A 22,380-nucleotide genomic window follows, 5' to 3' on the forward strand; every position below is an offset into this window, starting at 1 on the left:
AATAATACTTCGGATTTCTTCCGGCATTTACCAACATTGTGCCCTCATCCTGAAATGACATTGTCTTCAGCAACAAGGAAAGTCACAGCACACTGAGCTTCTTCTCTCGAGAAAGAGAAGGCGAAGAGATGATCTGATCGAATTTGGTAATCTTTGTCCCTGGTTCATCAGGGAATCACTCAGCTTCAGGTTTACAGCTGTTGAATCTGCATCAAACACATCATGAGATATTTATCGATTCCACATTGAGATGTCATTCTAACGATCAGATTTTGGCATCTGCTTTTTATCCGCCCTCCTCTCACTCTCTCTCTCTATCTCTCTGTCTCTTTGTCATTAGATTACAGCAGTGACTACGCTTCAAATGTACTTCATTGGCTGCAAAACGCTTTGCGATGTCTTGACATCGTGAAAGGTCTTGTTTAAATGTAAATCTTTCTTCCTTTCTGTCTGTCAATCTCAATGAAGAAAGATATGGAATTGTGAAATATATCTGCTCCTTTCAGTGTCTGCTCCACTTTCTGTCTATCTGTCATTCCCTATTTCTCTCTATGTATCCCTCTCTGTCTATGCGCCTGCCTCTTTTTCTCTCTTTTTCCATCTCCCCGGTCGTCCTCCGCTTTGAAGCATACGGGCACCAAGTCACTTGCATGCATTCACCTCCTCGGGGAATTGACGCACGCGGAGACACACAGCGAAACATTGAAAGACACAGTCGCATCCACTGAGAGTGAGGGAAAGCTAAGAGAGACAGACTGACAGAAAGCAAAAGCGTTTGCACATTGGGTTATTTCACTTCCATTTGCCACTGCAAGTTTTATGCGTGCTGGTAGCATATCGGAAACGAAAGAAAAGCGCTCAAGGAGCGTTTGGAGTTTGAAGCAACGACTTGCCGCTTGCAAGAACGAGGCTAAAATCCGAAAGAGTGAGTCGCGTAGCCAGCAGGATTCGAACCTGTGCAGGGAGACCCCAATGGATTTCTAGTCCATCGCCTTAACCACTCGGCCATGACTACCGCTTGCGATTTGTTTGTTCGGCGATAAGGGGCTGGACGAGTCTGCTCTGCCATTTCATACGATCATGGCTGATGCTCCACATCAACTACAATTTCCGACGCAATCCCTAAAGTCCAAACAATCCATCCATGTCAGCCTTCAATATATTCATCGACTGAGCATCCACAGTTCTCTGGCAGAGACAATTCCAAAGATTCACAACCCTCTGACGGAACAAATGTCTCCTCATCTCAGACTGAAATGATGTTCCTCTTTTCCTGACATTCTGCTCTACTTCTCACTCTCCAGCCACGTCAATCTGCGTAGCAGCACCTTAAGTGTCAAGCCCTCTCAAAATCTTACATGTTGCAAGAGACTACCTCTCATTCTTTAAATCTGCAAAGAATATCGGCCGGCCCATTCTACTCGATGTGTCATCGTAAGACGAGTCTCTAATGCCAGGAATCAATCTTGTCAACCTCTCTTACTCTCACACTAAGGCAAGCCCCAAACCTTTCTCAGGTACGGAGGGCAAAACTATACACAGTAGTCCATTCCTGATTTTACCAAAGCCACGTGCAATTGAAACAAAGTGGTCCTTAATCTTGTCCTCCAGCCCTTTGCAATAAACACCAACATTCCATTTATTAGCCTCAGCCCGCTTTCTAATTCTGCGTCGCGGAGCGCTTTTGTTGGGACAGGGACTGTCAATTGAGACATTTAAAGTGTCATCATTCATTGCACATTTGGCTGCAGCAAAAACGTTGTCGCTGACACATTTATTGAAGCACAAGGCAGGTTTCAGTGGGAAAGCAGCAATTGTGACTTTAACAAAAGCCCACAGTGGGAAGATTCTGCTACAACTGATCCTCCTGCAGAACCGCAGAGCTTAAAGCCGCCCAACGTGGGGCTCGAACCCACAACCCTGAGATTAAGAGTCTCATGCTCTGCCGACTGAGCTAGCCGGGCACGGTGAAATGCTGCTCCATATCTTATATCGCAGCAAGACAATTCTTGGTTTCTACCTGGTGTCTCAGTCTGCTCCGGATTCCAAGGTGACTGGCAAAAGCCCGACGCTGCCATGCATTCCACTCAATCGTCAATAACATCATTCACATCTTCCACTTTCTTAGCTGCACCTCCTTCCAAACATTGCCACCCAATAATACTTCGGATTTCTTCCGGCATTTACCAACATTGTGCCCTCATCCTGAAATGACATTGTCTTCAGCAACAAGGAAAGACTCAGCACACTGAGCTTCTTCTCTCGAGAAAGAGAAGGCGAAGAGATGATCTGATCGAATTTGGGAATCTTTGTCCCTGGTTCATCAGGGAATCACTCAGCTTCAGGTTTACAGCTGTTGAATCTGCATCAAACACATCATGAGATATTTATCGATTCCACATTGAGATGTCATTCTAACGATCAGATTTTGGCATCTGCTTTTTATCCGCCCCCCTCTCACTCTCTCTCTCTCTCTCTGTCTCTTTGTCATTAGATTACAGCAGTGACTACGCTTCAAATGTACTTCATTGGCTGCAAAACGCTTTGCGATGTCTTGACATCGTGAAAGGTCTTGTTTAAATGTAAATCTTTCTTCCTTTCTGTCTGTCAATCTCAATGAAGAAAGATATGGAATTGTGAAATATATCTGCTCCTTTCAGTGTCTGCTCCACTTTCTGTCTATCTGTCATTCCCTATTTCTCTCTATGTATCCCTCTCTGTCTATGCGCCTGCCTCTTTTTCTCTCTTTTTCCATCTCCCCGGTCGTCCTCCGCTTTGAAGCATACGGGCACCAAGTCACTTGCATGCATTCACCTCCTCGGGGAATTGACGCACGCGGAGACACACAGCGAAACATTGAAAGACACAGTCGCATCCACTGAGAGTGAGGGAAAGCTAAGAGAGACAGACTGACAGAAAGCAAAAGCGTTTGCACATTGGGTTATTTCACTTCCATTTGCCACTGCAAGTTTTATGCGTGCTGGTAGCATATCGGAAACGAAAGAAAAGCGCTCAAGGAGCGTTTGGAGTTTGAAGCAACGACTTGCCACTTGCAGGAACGAGGCTAAAATCCGAAAGAGTGAGTCGCGTAGCCAGCAGGATTCGAACCTGTGCAGGGAGACCCCAATGGATTTCTAGTCCATCGCCTTAACCACTCGGCCATGACTACCGCTTGCGATTTGTTTGTTCGGCGATAAGGGGCTGGACGAGTCTGCTCTGCCATTTCATACGATCATGGCTGATGCTCCACATCAACTACAATTTCCGACGCAATCCCTAAAGTCCAAACAATCCATCCATGTCAGCCTTCAATATATTCATCGACTGAGCATCCACAGCTCTCTGGCAGAGACAATTCCAAAGATTCACAACCCTCTGACTGAACAAATGTCTCCTCATCTCAGACTGAAATGATGTTCCTCTTTTCCTGACATTCTGCTCTACTTCTCACTCTCCAGCCACGTCAATCTGCGTAGCAGCACCTTAAGTGTCAAGCCCTCTCAAAATCTTACATGTTGCAAGAGACTACCTCTCATTCTTTAAATCTGCAAAGAATATCGGCCGGCCCATTCTACTCGATGTGTCATCGTAAGACGAGTCTCTAATGCCAGGAATCAATCTTGTCAACCTCTCTTACTCTCACACTAAGGCAAGCCCCAAACCTTTCTCAGGTACGGAGGGCAAAACTATACACAGTAGTCCATTCCTGATTTTACCAAAGCCACGTGCAATTGAAACAAAGTGGTCCTTAATCTTGTACTCCAGCCCTTTGCAATAAACACCAACATTCCATTTATTAGCCTCAGCCCGCTTTCTAATTCTGCGTCGCGGAGCGCTTTTGTTGGGACAGGGACTGTCAATTGAGACTTTTAAAGTGTCATCATTCATTGCACATTGGGCTGCAGCAAAAACGTTGTCGCTGACACATTTATTGAAGCACAAGGCAGGTTTCAGTGGGAAAGCAGCAATTGTGACTTTAACAAAAGCCCACAGTGGGAAGATTCTGCTACAACTGATCCTCCTGCAGAACCGCAGAGCTTAAAGCCGCCCAACGTGGGGCTCGAACCCACGACCCTGAGATTAAGAGTCTCATGCTCTGCCGACTGAGCTAGCCGGGCACGGGGAAATGCTGCTCCATATCTTATATCGCAGCAAGACAATTCTTGGTTTCTACCTGGTGTCTCAGTCTGCTCCGGATTCCAAGGTGACTGGCAAAAGCCCGACGCTGCCATGCATTCCACTCAATCGTCAATAACATCATTCACATCTTCCACTTTCTTAGCTGCACCTCCTTCCAAACATTGCCACCCAATAATACTTCGGATTTCTTCCGGCATTTACCAACATTGTGCCCTCATCCTGAAATGACATTGTCTTCAGCAACAAGGAAAGTCACAGCACACTGAGCTTCTTCTCTCGAGAAAGAGAAGGCGAAGAGATGATCTGATCGAATTTGGTAATCTTTGTCCCTGGTTCATCAGGGAATCACTCAGCTTCAGGTTTACAGCTGTTGAATCTGCATCAAACACATCATGAGATATTTATCGATTCCACATTGAGATGTCATTCTAACGATCAGATTTTGGCATCTGCTTTTTATCCGCCCTCCTCTCACTCTCTCTCTCTATCTCTCTGTCTCTTTGTCATTAGATTACAGCAGTGACTACGCTTCAAATGTACTTCATTGGCTGCAAAACGCTTTGCGATGTCTTGACATCGTGAAAGGTCTTGTTTAAATGTAAATCTTTCTTCCTTTCTGTCTGTCAATCTCAATGAAGAAAGATATGGAATTGTGAAATATATCTGCTCCTTTCAGTGTCTGCTCCACTTTCTGTCTATCTGTCATTCCCTATTTCTCTCTATGTATCCCTCTCTGTCTATGCGCCTGCCTCTTTTTCTCTCTTTTTCCATCTCCCCGGTCGTCCTCCGCTTTGAAGCATACGGGCACCAAGTCACTTGCATGCATTCACCTCCTCGGGGAATTGACGCACGCGGAGACACACAGCGAAACATTGAAAGACACAGTCGCATCCACTGAGAGTGAGGGAAAGCTAAGAGAGACAGACTGACAGAAAGCAAAAGCGTTTGCACATTGGGTTATTTCACTTCCATTTGCCACTGCAAGTTTTATGCGTGCTGGTAGCATATCGGAAACGAAAGAAAAGCGCTCAAGGAGCGTTTGGAGTTTGAAGCAACGACTTGCCGCTTGCAAGAACGAGGCTAAAATCCGAAAGAGTGAGTCGCGTAGCCAGCAGGATTCGAACCTGCGCAGGGAGACCCCAATGGATTTCTAGTCCATCGCCTTAACCACTCGGCCATGACTACCGCTTGCGATTTGTTTGTTCGGCGATAAGGGGCTGGACGAGTCTGCTCTGCCATTTCATACGATCATGGCTGATGCTCCACATCAACTACAATTTCCGACGCAATCCCTAAAGTCCAAACAATCCATCCATGTCAGCCTTCAATATATTCATCGACTGAGCATCCACAGTTCTCTGGCAGAGACAATTCCAAAGATTCACAACCCTCTGACTGAACAAATGTCTCCTCATCTCAGACTGAAATGATGTTCCTCTTATCCTGACATTCTGCTCTACTTCTCACTCTCCAGCCACGTCAATCTGCGTAGCAGCACCTTAAGTGTCAAGCCCTCTCAAAATCTTACATGTTGCAAGAGACTACCTCTCATTCTTTAAATCTGCAAAGAATATCGGCCGGCCCATTCTACTCGATGTGTCATCGTAAGACGAGTCTCTAATGCCAGGAATCAATCTTGTCAACCTCTCTTACTCTCACACTAAGGCAAGCCCCAAACCTTTCTCAGGTACGGAGGGCAAAACTATACACAGTAGTCCATTCCTGATTTTACCAAAGCCACGTGCAATTGAAACAAAGTGGTCCTTAATCTTGTCCTCCAGCCCTTTGCAATAAACACCAACATTCCATTTATTAGCCTCAGCCCGCTTTCTAATTCTGCGTCGCGGAGCGCTTTTGTTGGGACAGGGACTGTCAATTGAGACTTTTAAAGTGTCATCATTCATTGCACATTTGGCTGCAGCAAAAACGTTGTCGCTGACACATTTATTGAAGCACAAGGCAGGTTTCAGTGGGAAAGCAGCAATTGTGACTTTAACAAAAGCCCACAGTGGGAAGATTCTGCTACAACTGATCCTCCTGCAGAACCGCAGAGCTTAAAGCCGCCCAACGTGGGGCTCGAACCCACGACCCTGAGATTAAGAGTCTCATGCTCTGCCGACTGAGCTAGCCGGGCACGGGGAAATGCTGCTCCATATCTTATATCGCAGCAAGACAATTCTTGGTTTCTACCTGGTGTCTCAGTCTGCTCCGGATTCCAAGGTGACTGGCAAAAGCCCGACGCTGCCATGCATTCCACTCAATCGTCAATAACATCATTCACATCTTCCACTTTCTTAGCTGCACCTCCTTCCAAACATTGCCACCCAATAATACTTCGGATTTCTTCCGGCATTTACCAACATTGTGCCCTCATCCTGAAATGACATTGTCTTCAGCAACAAGGAAAGTCACAGCACACTGAGCTTCTTCTCTCGAGAAAGAGAAGGCGAAGAGATGATCTGATCGAATTTGGTAATCTTTGTCCCTGGTTCATCAGGGAATCACTCAGCTTCAGGTTTACAGCTGTTGAATCTGCATCAAACACATCATGAGATATTTATCGATTCCACATTGAGATGTCATTCTAACGATCAGATTTTGGCATCTGCTTTTTATCCGCCCTCCTCTCACTCTCTCTCTCTCTCTCTGTCTCTTTGTCATTAGATTACAGCAGTGACTACGCTTCAAATGTACTTCATTGGCTGCAAAACGCTTTGCGATGTCTTGACATCGTGAAAGGTCTTGTTTAAATGTAAATCTTTCTTCCTTTCTGTCTGTCAATCTCAATGAAGAAAGATATGGAATTGTGAAATATATCTGCTCCTTTCAGTGTCTGCTCCACTTTCTGTCTATCTGTCATTCCCTATTTCTCTCTATGTATCCCTCTCTGTCTATGCGCCTGCCTCTTTTTCTCTCTTTTTCCATCTCCCCGATCGTCCTCCGCTTTGAAGCATACGGGCACCAAGTCACTTGCATGCTTTCACCTCCTCGGGGAATTGACGCACGCGGAGACACACAGCGAAACATTGAAAGACACAGTCACATCCACTGAGAGTGAGGGAAAGCTAAGAGAGACAGACTGACAGAAAGCAAAAGCGTTTGCACATTGGGTTATTTCACTTCCATTTGCCACTGCAAGTTTTATGCGTGCTGGTAGCATATCGGAAACGAAAGAAAAGCGCTCAAGGAGCGTTTGGAGTTTGAAGCAACGACTTGCCGCTTGCAGGAACGAGGCTAAAATCCGAAAGAGTGAGTCGCGTAGCCAGCAGGATTCGAACCTGCGCAGGGAGACCCCAATGGATTTCTACTCCATCGCCTTAACCACTCGGCCATGACTACCGCTTGCGATTTGTTTGTTCGGCGATAAGGGGCTGGACGAGTCTGCTCTGCCATTTCATACGATCATGGCTGATGCTCCACATCAACTACAATTTCCGACGCAATCCCTAAAGTCCAAACAATCCATCCATGTCAGCCTTCAATATATTCATCGACTGAGCATCCACAGCTCTCTGGCAGAGACAATTCCAAAGATTCACAACCCTCTGACTGAACAAATGTCTCCTCATCTCAGACTGAAATGATGTTCCTCTTTTCCTGACATTCTGCTCTACTTCTCACTCTCCAGCCACGTCAATCTGCGTAGCAGCACCTTAAGTGTCAAGCCCTCTCAAAATCTTACATGTTGCAAGAGACTACCTCTCATTCTTTAAATCTGCAAAGAATATCGGCCGGCCCATTCTACTCGATGTGTCATCGTAAGACGAGTCTCTAATGCCAGGAATCAATCTTGTCAACCTCTCTTACTCTCACACTAAGGCAAGCCCCAAACCTTTCTCAGGTACGGAGGGCAAAACTATACACAGTAGTCCATTCCTGATTTTACCAAAGCCACGTGCAATTGAAACAAAGTGGTCCTTAATCTTGTACTCCAGCCCTTTGCAATAAACACCAACATTCCATTTATTAGCCTCAGCCCGCTTTCAAATTCTGCGTCGCGGAGCGCTTTTGTTGGGACAGGGACTGTCAATTGAGACTTTTAAAGTGTCATCATTCATTGCACATTGGGCTGCAGCAAAAACGTTGTCGCTGACACATTTATTGAAGCACAAGGCAGGTTTCAGTGGGAAAGCAGCAATTGTGACTTTAACAAAAGCCCACAGTGGTAAGATTCTGCTATAACTGATCCTCCTGCAGAACCGCAGAGCTTAAAGCCGCCCAACGTGGGGCTCGAACCCACGACCCTGAGATTAAGAGTCTCATGCTCTGCCGACTGAGCTAGCCGGGCACGGGGAAATGCTGCTCCATATCTTATATCGCAGCAAGACAATTCTTGGTTTCTACCTGGTGTCTCAGTCTGCTCCGGATTCCAAGGTGACTGGCAAAAGCCCGACGCTGCCATGCATTCCACTCAATCGTCAATAACATCATTCACATCTTCCACTTTCTTAGCTGCACCTCCTTCCAAACATTGCCACCCAATAATACTTCGGATTTCTTCCGGCATTTACCAACATTGTGCCCTCATCCTGAAATGACATTGTCTTCAGCAACAAGGAAAGACTCAGCACACTGAGCTTCTTCTCTCGAGAAAGAGAAGGCGAAGAGATGATCTGATCGAATTTGGGAATCTTTGTCCCTGGTTCATCAGGGAATCACTCAGCTTCAGGTTTACAGCTGTTGAATCTGCATCAAACACATCATGAGATATTTATCGATTCCACATTGAGATGTCATTCTAACGATCAGATTTTGGCATCTGCTTTTTATCCGCCCCCCTCTCACTCTCTCTCTCTCTCTCTGTCTCTTTGTCATTAGATTACAGCAGTGACTACGCTTCAAATGTACTTCATTGGCTGCAAAACGCTTTGCGATGTCTTGACATCGTGAAAGGTCTTGTTTAAATGTAAATCTTTCTTCCTTTCTGTCTGTCAATCTCAATGAAGAAAGATATGGAATTGTGAAATATATCTGCTCCTTTCAGTGTCTGCTCCACTTTCTGTCTATCTGTCATTCCCTATTTCTCTCTATGTATCCCTCTCTGTCTATGCGCCTGCCTCTTTTTCTCTCTTTTTCCATCTCCCCGGTCGTCCTCCGCTTTGAAGCATACGGGCACCAAGTCACTTGCATGCATTCACCTCCTCGGGGAATTGACGCACGCGGAGACACACAGCGAAACATTGAAAGACACAGTCGCATCCACTGAGAGTGAGGGAAAGCTAAGAGAGACAGACTGACAGAAAGCAAAAGCGTTTGCACATTGGGTTATTTCACTTCCATTTGCCACTGCAAGTTTTATGCGTGCTGGTAGCATATCGGAAACGAAAGAAAAGCGCTCAAGGAGCGTTTGGAGTTTGAAGCAACGACTTGCCACTTGCAGGAACGAGGCTAAAATCCGAAAGAGTGAGTCGCGTAGCCAGCAGGATTCGAACCTGCGCAGGGAGACCCCAATGGATTTCTAGTCCATCGCCTTAACCACTCGGCCATGACTATCGCTTGCGATTTGTTTGTTCGGCGATAAGGGGCTGGACGAGTCTGCTCTGCCATTTCATACGATCATGGCTGATGCTCCACATCAACTACAATTTCCGACGCAATCCCTAAAGTCCAAACAATCCATCCATGTCAGCCTTCAATATATTCATCGACTGAGCATCCACAGCTCTCTGGCAGAGACAATTCCAAAGATTCACAACCCTCTGACTGAACAAATGTCTCCTCATCTCAGACTGAAATGATGTTCCTCTTTTCCTGACATTCTGCTCTACTTCTCACTCTCCAGCCACGTCAATCTGCGTAGCAGCACCTTAAGTGTCAAGCCCTCTCAAAATCTTACATGTTGCAAGAGACTACCTCTCATTCTTTAAATCTGCAAAGAATATCGGCCGGCCCATTCTACTCGATGTGTCATCGTAAGACGAGTCTCTAATGCCAGGAATCAATCTTGTCAACCTCTCTTACTCTCACACTAAGGCAAGCCCCAAACCTTTCTCAGGTACGGAGGGCAAAACTATACACAGTAGTCCATTCCTGATTTTACCAAAGCCACGTGCAATTGAAACAAAGTGGTCCTTAATCTTGTACTCCAGCCCTTTGCAATAAACACCAACATTCCATTTATTAGCCTCAGCCCGCTTTCTAATTCTGCGTCGCGGAGCGCTTTTGTTGGGACAGGGACTGTCAATTGAGACTTTTAAAGTGTCATCATTCATTGCACATTGGGCTGCAGCAAAAACGTTGTCGCTGACACATTTATTGAAGCACAAGGCAGGTTTCAGTGGGAAAGCAGCAATTGTGACTTTAACAAAAGCCCACAGTGGGAAGATTCTGCTACAACTGATCCTCCTGCAGAACCGCAGAGCTTAAAGCCGCCCAACGTGGGGCTCGAACCCACGACCCTGAGATTAAGAGTCTCATGCTCTGCCGACTGAGCTAGCCGGGCACGGGGAAATGCTGCTCCATATCTTATATCGCAGCAAGACAATTCTTGGTTTCTACCTGGTGTCTCAGTCTGCTCCGGATTCCAAGGTGACTGGCAAAAGCCCGACGCTGCCATGCATTCCACTCAATCGTCAATAACATCATTCACATCTTCCACTTTCTTAGCTGCACCTCCTTCCAAACATTGCCACCCAATAATACTTCGGATTTCTTCCGGCATTTACCAACATTGTGCCCTCATCCTGAAATGACATTGTCTTCAGCAACAAGGAAAGTCACAGCACACTGAGCTTCTTCTCTCGAGAAAGAGAAGGCGAAGAGATGATCTGATCGAATTTGGTAATCTTTGTCCCTGGTTCATCAGGGAATCACTCAGCTTCAGGTTTACAGCTGTTGAATCTGCATCAAACACATCATGAGATATTTATCGATTCCACATTGAGATGTCATTCTAACGATCAGATTTTGGCATCTGCTTTTTATCCGCCCTCCTCTCACTCTCTCTCTCTATCTCTCTGTCTCTTTGTCATTAGATTACAGCAGTGACTACGCTTCAAATGTACTTCATTGGCTGCAAAACGCTTTGCGATGTCTTGACATCGTGAAAGGTCTTGTTTAAATGTAAATCTTTCTTCCTTTCTGTCTGTCAATCTCAATGAAGAAAGATATGGAATTGTGAAATATATCTGCTCCTTTCAGTGTCTGCTCCACTTTCTGTCTATCTGTCATTCCCTATTTCTCTCTATGTATCCCTCTCTGTCTATGCGCCTGCCTCTTTTTCTCTCTTTTTCCATCTCCCCGGTCGTCCTCCGCTTTGAAGCATACGGGCACCAAGTCACTTGCATGCATTCACCTCCTCGGGGAATTGACGCACGCGGAGACACACAGCGAAACATTGAAAGACACAGTCGCATCCACTGAGAGTGAGGGAAAGCTAAGAGAGACAGACTGACAGAAAGCAAAAGCGTTTGCACATTGGGTTATTTCACTTCCATTTGCCACTGCAAGTTTTATGCGTGCTGGTAGCATATCGGAAACGAAAGAAAAGCGCTCAAGGAGCGTTTGGAGTTTGAAGCAACGACTTGCCGCTTGCAAGAACGAGGCTAAAATCCGAAAGAGTGAGTCGCGTAGCCAGCAGGATTCGAACCTGCGCAGGGAGACCCCAATGGATTTCTAGTCCATCGCCTTAACCACTCGGCCATGACTACCGCTTGCGATTTGTTTGTTCGGCGATAAGGGGCTGGACGAGTCTGCTCTGCCATTTCATACGATCATGGCTGATGCTCCACATCAACTACAATTTCCGACGCAATCCCTAAAGTCCAAACAATCCATCCATGTCAGCCTTCAATATATTCATCGACTGAGCATCCACAGCTCTCTGGCAGAGACAATTCCAAAGATTCACAACCCTCTGACTGAACAAATGTCTCCTCATCTCAGACTGAAATGATGTTCCTCTTTTCCTGACATTCTGCTCTACTTCTCACTCTCCAGCCACGTCAATCTGCGTAGCAGCACCTTAAGTGTCAAGCCCTCTCAAAATCTTACATGTTGCAAGAGACTACCTCTCATTCTTTAAATCTGCAAAGAATATCGGCCGGCCCATTCTACTCGATGTGTCATCGTAAGACGAGTCTCTAATGCCAGGAATCAATCTTGTCAACCTCTCTTACTCTCACACTAAGGCAAGCCCCAAACCTTTCTCAGGTACGGAGGGCAAAACTATACACAGTAGTCCATTCCTGATTTTACCAAAGCCACGTGCAATTGAAACAAAGTGGTCCTTAATCTTGTACTCCAGCCCTTTGCAATAAACACCAACATTCCATTTATTAGCCTCAGCCCGCTTTCTAATTCTGCGTCGCGGAGCGCTTTTGTTGGGACAGGGACTGTCAATTGAGACTTTTAAAGTGTCATCATTCATTGCACATTGGGCTGCAGCAAAAACGTTGTCGCTGATACATTTATTGAAGCACAAGGCAGGTTTCAGTGGGAAAGCAGCAATTGTGACTTTAACAAAAGCCCACAGTGGGAAGATTCTGCTACAACTGATCCTCCTGCAGAACCGCAGAGCTTAAAGCCGCCCAACGTGGGGCTCGAACCCACGACCCTGAGATTAAGAGTCTCATGCTCTGCCGACTGAGCTAGCCGGGCACGGGGAAATGCTGCTCCATATCTTATATCGCAGCAAGACAATTCTTGGTTTCTACCTGGTGTCTCAGTCTGCTCCGGATTCCAAGGTGACTGGCAAAAGCCCGACGCTGCCATGCATTCCACTCAATCGTCAATAACATCATTCACATCTTCCACTTTCTTAGCTGCACCTCCTTCCAAACATTGCCACCCAATAATACTTCGGATTTCTTCCGGCATTTACCAACATTGTGCCCTCATCCTGAAATGACATTGTCTTCAGCAACAAGGAAAGTCACAGCACACTGAGCTTCTTCTCTCGAGAAAGAGAAGGCGAAGAGATGATCTGATCGAATTTGGTAATCTTTGTCCCTGGTTCATCAGGGAATCACTCAGCTTCAGGTTTACAGCTGTTGAATCTGCATCAAACACATCATGAGATATTTATCGATTCCACATTGAGATGTCATTCTAACGATCAGATTTTGGCATCTGCTTTTTATCCGCCCTCCTCTCACTCTCTCTCTCTATCTCTCTGTCTCTTTGTCATTAGATTACAGCAGTGACTACGCTTCAAATGTACTTCATTGGCTGCAAAACGCTTTGCGATGTCTTGACATCGTGAAAGGTCTTGTTTAAATGTAAATCTTTCTTCCTTTCTGTCTGTCAATCTCAATGAAGAAAGATATGGAATTGTGAAATATATCTGCTCCTTTCAGTGTCTGCTCCACTTTCTGTCTATCTGTCATTCCCTATTTCTCTCTATGTATCCCTCTCTGTCTATGCGCCTGCCTCTTTTTCTCTCTTTTTCCATCTCCCCGGTCGTCCTCCGCTTTGAAGCATACGGGCACCAAGTCACTTGCATGCATTCACCTCCTCGGGGAATTGACGCACGCGGAGACACACAGCGAAACATTGAAAGACACAGTCGCATCCACTGAGAGTGAGGGAAAGCTAAGAGAGACAGACTGACAGAAAGCAAAAGCGTTTGCACATTGGGTTATTTCACTTCCATTTGCCACTGCAAGTTTTATGCGTGCTGGTAGCATATCGGAAACGAAAGAAAAGCGCTCAAGGAGCGTTTGGAGTTTGAAGCAACGACTTGCCGCTTGCAAGAACGAGGCTAAAATCCGAAAGAGTGAGTCGCGTAGCCAGCAGGATTCGAACCTGCGCAGGGAGACCCCAATGGATTTCTAGTCCATCGCCTTAACCACTCGGCCATGACTACCGCTTGCGATTTGTTTGTTCGGCGATAAGGGGCTGGACGAGTCTGCTCTGCCATTTCATACGATCATGGCTGATGCTCCACATCAACTACAATTTCCGACGCAATCCCTAAAGTCCAAACAATCCATCCATGTCAGCCTTCAATATATTCATCGACTGAGCATCCACAGTTCTCTGGCAGAGACAATTCCAAAGATTCACAACCCTCTGACTGAACAAATGTCTCCTCATCTCAGACTGAAATGATGTTCCTCTTATCCTGACATTCTGCTCTACTTCTCACTCTCCAGCCACGTCAATCTGCGTAGCAGCACCTTAAGTGTCAAGCCCTCTCAAAATCTTACATGTTGCAAGAGACTACCTCTCATTCTTTAAATCTGCAAAGAATATCGGCCGGCCCATTCTACTCGATGTGTCATCGTAAGACGAGTCTCTAATGCCAGGAATCAATCTTGTCAACCTCTCTTACTCTCACACTAAGGCAAGCCCCAAACCTTTCTCAGGTACGGAGGGCAAAACTATACACAGTAGTCCATTCCTGATTTTACCAAAGCCACGTGCAATTGAAACAAAGTGGTCCTTAATCTTGTCCTCCAGCCCTTTGCAATAAACACCAACATTCCATTTATTAGCCTCAGCCCGCTTTCTAATTCTGCGTCGCGGAGCGCTTTTGTTGGGACAGGGACTGTCAATTGAGACTTTTAAAGTGTCATCATTCATTGCACATTTGGCTGCAGCAAAAACGTTGTCGCTGACACATTTATTGAAGCACAAGGCAGGTTTCAGTGGGAAAGCAGCAATTGTGACTTTAACAAAAGCCCACAGTGGGAAGATTCTGCTACAGCTGATCCTCCTGCAGAACCGCAGAGCTTAAAGCCGCCCAACGTGGGGCTCGAACCCACGACCCTGAGATTAAGAGTCTCATGCTCTGCCGACTGAGCTAGCCGGGCACGGGGAAATGCTGCTCCATATCTTATATCGCAGCAAGACAATTCTTGGTTTCTACCTGGTGTCTCAGTCTGCTCCGGATTCCAAGGTGACTGGCAAAAGCCCGACGCTGCCATGCATTCCACTCAATCGTCAATAACATCATTCACATCTTCCACTTTCTTAGCTGCACCTCCTTCCAAACATTGCCACCCAATAATACTTCGGATTTCTTCCGGCATTTACCAACATTGTGCCCTCATCCTGAAATGACATTGTCTTCAGCAACAAGGAAAGTCACAGCACACTGAGCTTCTTCTCTCGAGAAAGAGAAGGCGAAGAGATGATCTGATCGAATTTGGTAATCTTTGTCCCTGGTTCATCAGGGAATCACTCAGCTTCAGGTTTACAGCTGTTGAATCTGCATCAAACACATCATGAGATATTTATCGATTCCACATTGAGATGTCATTCTAACGATCAGATTTTGGCATCTGCTTTTTATCCGCCCTCCTCTCACTCTCTCTCTCTATCTCTCTGTCTCTTTGTCATTAGATTACAGCAGTGACTACGCTTCAAATGTACTTCATTGGCTGCAAAACGGTTTGCGATGTCTTGACATCGTGAAAGGTCTTGTTTAAATGTAAATCTTTCTTCCTTTCTGTCTGTCAATCTCAATGAAGAAAGATATGGAATTGTGAAATATATCTGCTCCTTTCAGTGTCTGCTCCACTTTCTGTCTATCTGTCATTCCCTATTTCTCTCTATGTATCCCTCTCTGTCTATGCGCCTGCCTCTTTTTCTCTCTTTTTCCATCTCCCCGATCGTCCTCCGCTTTGAAGCATACGGGCACCAAGTCACTTGCATGCTTTCACCTCCTCGGGGAATTGACGCACGCGGAGACACACAGCGAAACATTGAAAGACACAGTCACATCCACTGAGAGTGAGGGAAAGCTAAGAGAGACAGACTGACAGAAAGCAAAAGCGTTTGCACATTGGGTTATTTCACTTCCATTTGCCACTGCAAGTTTTATGCGTGCTGGTAGCATATCGGAAACGAAAGAAAAGCGCTCAAGGAGCGTTTGGAGTTTGAAGCAACGACTTGCCACTTGCAGGAACGAGGCTAAAATCCGAAAGAGTGAGTCGCGTAGCCAGCAGGATTCGAACCTGCGCAGGGAGACCCCAAAGGATTTCTAGCCCATCGCCTTAACCACTCGGCCATGACTACCGCTTGCGATTTGTTTGTTCGGCGATAAGGGGCTGGACGAGTCTGCTCTGCCATTTCATACGATCATGGCTGATGCTCCACATCAACTACAATTTCCGACGCAATCCCTAAAGTCCAAACAATCCATCCATGTCAGCCTTCAATATATTCATCGACTGAGCATCCACAGCTCTCTGGCAGAGACAATTCCAAAGATTCACAACCCTCTGACTGAACAAATGTCTCCTCATCTCAGACTGAAATGATGTTCCTCTTTTCCTGACATTCTGCTCTACTTCTCACTCTCCAGCCACGTCAATCTGCGTAGCAGCACCTTAAGTGTCAAGCCCTCTCAAAATCTTACATGTTGCAAGAGACTACCTCTCATTCTTTAAATCTGCAAAGAATATCGGCCGGCCCATTCTACTCGATGTGTCATCGTAAGACGAGTCTCTAATGCCAGGAATCAATCTTGTCAACCTCTCTTACTCTCACACTAAGGCAAGCCCCAAACCTTTCTCAGGTACGGAGGGCAAAACTATACACAGTAGTCCATTCCTGATTTTACCAAAGCCACGTGCAATTGAAACAAAGTGGTCCTTAATCTTGTACTCCAGCCCTTTGCAATAAACACCAACATTCCATTTATTAGCCTCAGCCCGCTTTCAAATTCTGCGTCGCGGAGCGCTTTTGTTGGGACAGGGACTGTCAATTGAGACTTTTAAAGTGTCATCATTCATTGCACATTGGGCTGCAGCAAAAACGTTGTCGCTGACACATTTATTGAAGCACAAGGCAGGTTTCAGTGGGAAAGCAGCAATTGTGACTTTAACAAAAGCCCACAGTGGGAAGATTCTGCTACAACTGATCCTCCTGCAGAACCGCAGAGCTTAAAGCCGCCCAACGTGGGGCTCGAACCCACGACCCTGAGATTAAGAGTCTCATGCTCTGCCGACTGAGCTAGCCGGGCACGGGGAAATGCTGCTCCATATCTTATATCGCAGCAAGACAATTCTTGGTTTCTACCTGGTGTCTCAGTCTGGTCCGGATTCCAAGGTGACTGGCAAAAGCCCGACGCTGCCATGCATTCCACTCAATCGTCAATAACATCATTCACATCTTCCACTTTCTTAGCTGCACCTCCTTCCAAACATTGCCACCCAATAATACTTCGGATTTCTTCCGGCATTTACCAACATTGTGCCCTCATCCTGAAATGACATTGTCTTCAGCAACAAGGAAAGTCACAGCACACTGAGCTTCTTCTCTCGAGAAAGAGAAGGCGAAGAGATGATCTGATCGAATTTGGTAATCTTTGTCCCTGGTTCATCAGGGAATCACTCAGCTTCAGGTTTACAGCTGTTGAATCTGCATCAAACACATCATGAGATATTTATCGATTCCACATTGAGATGTCATTCTAACGATCAGATTTTGGCATCTGCTTTTTATCCGCCCTCCTCTCACTCTCTCTCTCTATCTCTCTGTCTCTTTGTCATTAGATTACAGCAGTGACTACGCTTCAAATGTACTTCATTGGCTGCAAAACGCTTTGCGATGTCTTGACATCGTGAAAGGTCTTGTTTAAATGTAAATCTTTCTTCCTTTCTGTCTGTCAATCTCAATGAAGAAAGATATGGAATTGTGAAATATATCTGCTCCTTTCAGTGTCTGCTCCACTTTCTGTCTATCTGTCATTCCCTATTTCTCTCTATGTATCCCTCTCTGTCTATGCGCCTGCCTCTTTTTCTCTCTTTTTCCATCTCCCCGGTCGTCCTCCGCTTTGAAGCATACGGGCACCAAGTCACTTGCATGCTTTCACCTCCTCGGGGAATTGACGCACGCGGAGACACACAGCGAAACATTGAAAGACACAGTCGCATCCACTGAGAGTGAGGGAAAGCTAAGAGAGACAGACTGACAGAAAGCAAAAGCGTTTGCACATTGGGTTATTTCACTTCCATTTGCCACTGCAAGTTTTATGCGTGCTGGTAGCATATCGGAAACGAAAGAAAAGCGCTCAAGGAGCGTTTGGAGTTTGAAGCAACGACTTGCCGCTTGCAAGAACGAGGCTAAAATCCGAAAGAGTGAGTCGCGTAGCCAGCAGGATTCGAACCTGCGCAGGGAGACCCCAATGGATTTCTAGTCCATCGCCTTAACCACTCGGCCATGACTACCGCTTGCGATTTGTTTGTTCGGCGATAAGGGGCTGGACGAGTCTGCTCTGCCATTTCATACGATCATGGCTGATGCTCCACATCAACTACAATTTCCGACGCAATCCCTAAAGTCCAAACAATCCATCCATGTCAGCCTTCAATATATTCATCGACTGAGCATCCACAGTTCTCTGGCAGAGACAATTCCAAAGATTCACAACCCTCTGACTGAACAAATGTCTCCTCATCTCAGACTGAAATGATGTTCCTCTTATCCTGACATTCTGCTCTACTTCTCACTCTCCAGCCACGTCAATCTGCGTAGCAGCACCTTAAGTGTCAAGCCCTCTCAAAATCTTACATGTTGCAAGAGACTACCTCTCATTCTTTAAATCTGCAAAGAATATCGGCCGGCCCATTCTACTCGATGTGTCATCGTAAGACGAGTCTCTAATGCCAGGAATCAATCTTGTCAACCTCTCTTACTCTCACACTAAGGCAAGCCCCAAACCTTTCTCAGGTACGGAGGGCAAAACTATGCACAGTAGTCCATTCCTGATTTTACCAAAGCCACGTGCAATTGAAACAAAGTGGTCCTTAATCTTGTCCTCCAGCCCTTTGCAATAAACACCAACATTCCATTTATTAGCCTCAGCCCGCTTTCTAATTCTGCGTCGCGGAGCGCTTTTGTTGGGACAGGGACTGTCAATTGAGACTTTTAAAGTGTCATCATTCATTGCACATTTGGCTGCAGCAAAAACGTTGTCGCTGACACATTTATTGAAGCACAAGGCAGGTTTCAGTGGGAAAGCAGCAATTGTGACTTTAACAAAAGCCCACAGTGGGAAGATTCTGCTACAGCTGATCCTCCTGCAGAACCGCAGAGCTTAAAGCCGCCCAACGTGGGGCTCGAACCCACGACCCTGAGATTAAGAGTCTCATGCTCTGCCGACTGAGCTAGCCGGGCACGGGGAAATGCTGCTCCATATCTTATATCGCAGCAAGACAATTCTTGGTTTCTACCTGGTGTCTCAGTCTGCTCCGGATTCCAAGGTGACTGGCAAAAGCCCGACGCTGCCATGCATTCCACTCAATCGTCAATAACATCATTCACATCTTCCACTTTCTTAGCTGCACCTCCTTCCAAACATTGCCACCCAATAATACTTCGGATTTCTTCCGGCATTCACCAACATTGTGCCCTCATCCTGAAATGACATTGTCTTCAGCAACAAGGAAAGTCACAGCACACTGAGCTTCTTCTCTCGAGAAAGAGAAGGCGAAGAGATGATCTGATCGAATTTGGTAATCTTTGTCCCTGGTTCATCAGGGAATCACTCAGCTTCAGGTTTACAGCTGTTGAATCTGCATCAAACACATCATGAGATATTTATCGATTCCACATTGAGATGTCATTCTAACGATCAGATTTTGGCATCTGCTTTTTATCCGCCCTCCTCTCACTCTATCTCTCTATCTCTCTGTCTCTTTGTCTTTAGATTACAGCAGTGACTACGCTTCAAATGTACTTCATTGGCTGCAAAACGCTTTGCGATGTCTTGACATCGTGAAAGGTCTTGTTTAAATGTAAATCTTTCTTCCTTTCTGTCTGTCAATCTCAATGAAGAAAGATATGGAATTGTGAAATATATCTGCTCCTTTCAGTGTCTGCTCCACTTTCTGTCTATCTGTCATTCCCTATTTCTCTCTATGTATCCCTCTCTGTCTATGCGCCTGCCTCTTTTTCTCTCTTTTTCCATCTCCCCGATCGTCCTCCGCTTTGAAGCATACGGGCACCAAGTCACTTGCATGCTTTCACCTCCTCGGGGAATTGACGCACGCGGAGACACACAGCGAAACATTGAAAGACACAGTCACATCCACTGAGAGTGAGGGAAAGCTAAGAGAGACAGACTGACAGAAAGCAAAAGCGTTTGCACATTGGGTTATTTCACTTCCATTTGCCACTGCAAGTTTTATGCGTGCTGGTAGCATATCGGAAACGAAAGAAAAGCGCTCAAGGAGCGTTTGGAGTTTGAAGCAACGACTTGCCACTTGCAGGAACGAGGCTAAAATCCGAAAGAGTGAGTCGCGTAGCCAGCAGGATTCGAACCTGCGCAGGGAGACCCCAATGGATTTCTAGCCCATCGCCTTAACCACTCGGCCATGACTACCGCTTGCGATTTGTTTGTTCGGCGATAAGGGGCTGGATGAGTCTGCTCTGCCATTTCATACGATCATGGCTGATGCTCCACATCAACTACAATTTCCGACGCAATCCCTAAAGTCCAAACAATCCATCCATGTCAGCCTTCAATATATTCATCGACTGAGCATCCACAGCTCTCTGGCAGAGACAATTCCAAAGATTCACAACCCTCTGACTGAACAAATGTCTCCTCATCTCAGACTGAAATGATGTTCCTCTTTTCCTGACATTCTGCTCTACTTCTCACTCTCCAGCCACGTCAATCTGCGTAGCAGCACCTTAAGTGTCAAGCCCTCTCAAAATCTTACATGTTGCAAGAGACTACCTCTCATTCTTTAAATCTGCAAAGAATATCGGCCGGCCCATTCTACTCGATGTGTCATCGTAAGACGAGTCTCTAATGCCAGGAATCAATCTTGTCAACCTCTCTTACTCTCACACTAAGGCAAGCCCCAAACCTTTCTCAGGTACGGAGGGCAAAACTATACACAGTAGTCCATTCCTGATTTTACCAAAGCCACGTGCAATTGAAACAAAGTGGTCCTTAATCTTGTACTCCAGCCCTTTGCAATAAACACCAACATTCCATTTATTAGCCTCAGCCCGCTTTCAAATTCTGCGTCGCGGAGCGCTTTTGTTGGGACAGGGACTGTCAATTGAGACTTTTAAAGTGTCATCATTCATTGCACATTGGGCTGCAGCAAAAACGTTGTCGCTGACACATTTATTGAAGCACAAGGCAGGTTTCAGTGGGAAAGCAGCAATTGTGACTTTAACAAAAGCCCACAGTGGGAAGATTCTGCTACAACTGATCCTCCTGCAGAACCGCAGAGCTTAAAGCCGCCCAACGTGGGGCTCGAACCCACGACCCTGAGATTAAGAGTCTCATGCTCTGCCGACTGAGCTAGCCGGGCACGGGGAAATGCTGCTCCATATCTTATATCGCAGCAAGACAATTCTTGGTTTCTACCTGGTGTCTCAGTCTGCTCCGGATTCCAAGGTGACTGGCAAAAGCCCGACGCTGCCATGCATTCCACTCAATCGTCAATAACATCATTCACATCTTCCACTTTCTTAGCTGCACCTCCTTCCAAACATTGCCACCCAATAATACTTCGGATTTCTTCCGGCATTTACCAACATTGTGCCCTCATCCTGAAATGACATTGTCTTCAGCAACAAGGAAAGTCACAGCACACTGAGCTTCTTCTCTCGAGAAAGAGAAGGCGAAGAGATGATCTGATCGAATTTGGTAATCTTTGTCCCTGGTTCATCAGGGAATCACTCAGCTTCAGGTTTACAGCTGTTGAATCTGCATCAAACACATCATGAGATATTTATCGATTCCACATTGAGATGTCATTCTAACGATCAGATTTTGGCATCTGCTTTTTATCCGCCCTCCTCTCACTCTCTCTCTCTATCTCTCTGTCTCTTTGTCATTAGATTACAGCAGTGACTACGCTTCAAATGTACTTCATTGGCTGCAAAACGCTTTGCGATGTCTTGACATCGTGAAAGGTCTTGTTTAAATGTAAATCTTTCTTCCTTTCTGTCTGTCAATCTCAATGAAGAAAGATATGGAATTGTGAAATATATCTGCTCCTTTCAGTGTCTGCTCCACTTTCTGTCTATCTGTCATTCCCTATTTCTCTCTATGTATCCCTCTCTGTCTATGCGCCTGCCTCTTTTTCTCTCTTTTTCCATCTCCCCGATCGTCCTCCGCTTTGAAGCATACGGGCACCAAGTCACTTGCATGCTTTCACCTCCTCGGGGAATTGACGCACGCGGAGACACACAGCGAAACATTGAAAGACACAGTCACATCCACTGAGAGTGAGGGAAAGCTAAGAGAGACAGACTGACAGAAAGCAAAAGCGTTTGCACATTGGGTTATTTCACTTCCATTTGCCACTGCAAGTTTTATGCGTG

At 45.9% G+C, this 22,380-nt stretch overlaps 20 non-coding genes across 20 annotated transcripts; all 20 read right to left on the minus strand.

Annotated features, from left to right (window-relative positions):
- Positions 1-933: 933 nt before the first annotated feature.
- trnas-aga (transfer RNA serine (anticodon AGA)) lies at positions 934-1,015 on the minus strand. The gene has a single exon. It is a non-coding gene; the product is annotated as a tRNA-Ser (tRNA).
- An 876-nt stretch (positions 1,016-1,891) lies between these two features.
- Positions 1,892-1,964, minus strand: trnak-cuu (transfer RNA lysine (anticodon CUU)). The gene has a single exon. It is a non-coding gene; the product is annotated as a tRNA-Lys (tRNA).
- Positions 1,965-3,087: 1,123 nt separating this feature from the next.
- On the minus strand, positions 3,088-3,169 carry trnas-aga (transfer RNA serine (anticodon AGA)). The gene has a single exon. It is a non-coding gene; the product is annotated as a tRNA-Ser (tRNA).
- Positions 3,170-4,045: 876 nt separating this feature from the next.
- On the minus strand, positions 4,046-4,118 carry trnak-cuu (transfer RNA lysine (anticodon CUU)). The gene has a single exon. It is a non-coding gene; the product is annotated as a tRNA-Lys (tRNA).
- Positions 4,119-5,243: 1,125 nt separating this feature from the next.
- On the minus strand, positions 5,244-5,325 carry trnas-aga (transfer RNA serine (anticodon AGA)). The gene has a single exon. It is a non-coding gene; the product is annotated as a tRNA-Ser (tRNA).
- An 876-nt stretch (positions 5,326-6,201) lies between these two features.
- trnak-cuu (transfer RNA lysine (anticodon CUU)) lies at positions 6,202-6,274 on the minus strand. Its single transcript has one exon. It is a non-coding gene; the product is annotated as a tRNA-Lys (tRNA).
- Positions 6,275-7,397: 1,123 nt separating this feature from the next.
- trnas-aga (transfer RNA serine (anticodon AGA)) lies at positions 7,398-7,479 on the minus strand. The gene has a single exon. It is a non-coding gene; the product is annotated as a tRNA-Ser (tRNA).
- An 876-nt stretch (positions 7,480-8,355) lies between these two features.
- trnak-cuu (transfer RNA lysine (anticodon CUU)) lies at positions 8,356-8,428 on the minus strand. Its single transcript has one exon. It is a non-coding gene; the product is annotated as a tRNA-Lys (tRNA).
- A 1,123-nt stretch (positions 8,429-9,551) lies between these two features.
- trnas-aga (transfer RNA serine (anticodon AGA)) lies at positions 9,552-9,633 on the minus strand. The gene has a single exon. It is a non-coding gene; the product is annotated as a tRNA-Ser (tRNA).
- Positions 9,634-10,509: 876 nt separating this feature from the next.
- trnak-cuu (transfer RNA lysine (anticodon CUU)) lies at positions 10,510-10,582 on the minus strand. The gene has a single exon. It is a non-coding gene; the product is annotated as a tRNA-Lys (tRNA).
- A 1,125-nt stretch (positions 10,583-11,707) lies between these two features.
- trnas-aga (transfer RNA serine (anticodon AGA)) lies at positions 11,708-11,789 on the minus strand. Its single transcript has one exon. It is a non-coding gene; the product is annotated as a tRNA-Ser (tRNA).
- Positions 11,790-12,665: 876 nt separating this feature from the next.
- Positions 12,666-12,738, minus strand: trnak-cuu (transfer RNA lysine (anticodon CUU)). Its single transcript has one exon. It is a non-coding gene; the product is annotated as a tRNA-Lys (tRNA).
- Positions 12,739-13,863: 1,125 nt separating this feature from the next.
- trnas-aga (transfer RNA serine (anticodon AGA)) lies at positions 13,864-13,945 on the minus strand. Its single transcript has one exon. It is a non-coding gene; the product is annotated as a tRNA-Ser (tRNA).
- An 876-nt stretch (positions 13,946-14,821) lies between these two features.
- On the minus strand, positions 14,822-14,894 carry trnak-cuu (transfer RNA lysine (anticodon CUU)). The gene has a single exon. It is a non-coding gene; the product is annotated as a tRNA-Lys (tRNA).
- A 1,125-nt stretch (positions 14,895-16,019) lies between these two features.
- trnas-aga (transfer RNA serine (anticodon AGA)) lies at positions 16,020-16,101 on the minus strand. Its single transcript has one exon. It is a non-coding gene; the product is annotated as a tRNA-Ser (tRNA).
- An 876-nt stretch (positions 16,102-16,977) lies between these two features.
- Positions 16,978-17,050, minus strand: trnak-cuu (transfer RNA lysine (anticodon CUU)). Its single transcript has one exon. It is a non-coding gene; the product is annotated as a tRNA-Lys (tRNA).
- Positions 17,051-18,175: 1,125 nt separating this feature from the next.
- trnas-aga (transfer RNA serine (anticodon AGA)) lies at positions 18,176-18,257 on the minus strand. Its single transcript has one exon. It is a non-coding gene; the product is annotated as a tRNA-Ser (tRNA).
- Positions 18,258-19,133: 876 nt separating this feature from the next.
- On the minus strand, positions 19,134-19,206 carry trnak-cuu (transfer RNA lysine (anticodon CUU)). The gene has a single exon. It is a non-coding gene; the product is annotated as a tRNA-Lys (tRNA).
- Positions 19,207-20,331: 1,125 nt separating this feature from the next.
- On the minus strand, positions 20,332-20,413 carry trnas-aga (transfer RNA serine (anticodon AGA)). The gene has a single exon. It is a non-coding gene; the product is annotated as a tRNA-Ser (tRNA).
- Positions 20,414-21,289: 876 nt separating this feature from the next.
- On the minus strand, positions 21,290-21,362 carry trnak-cuu (transfer RNA lysine (anticodon CUU)). The gene has a single exon. It is a non-coding gene; the product is annotated as a tRNA-Lys (tRNA).
- Between the last annotated feature and the right edge of the window lie 1,018 nt (positions 21,363-22,380).

Source organism: Heterodontus francisci, chromosome 34 (genome assembly GCF_036365525.1).
Source record: "Heterodontus francisci isolate sHetFra1 chromosome 34, sHetFra1.hap1, whole genome shotgun sequence".
NCBI lineage: Eukaryota > Metazoa > Chordata > Chondrichthyes > Heterodontiformes > Heterodontidae > Heterodontus > Heterodontus francisci.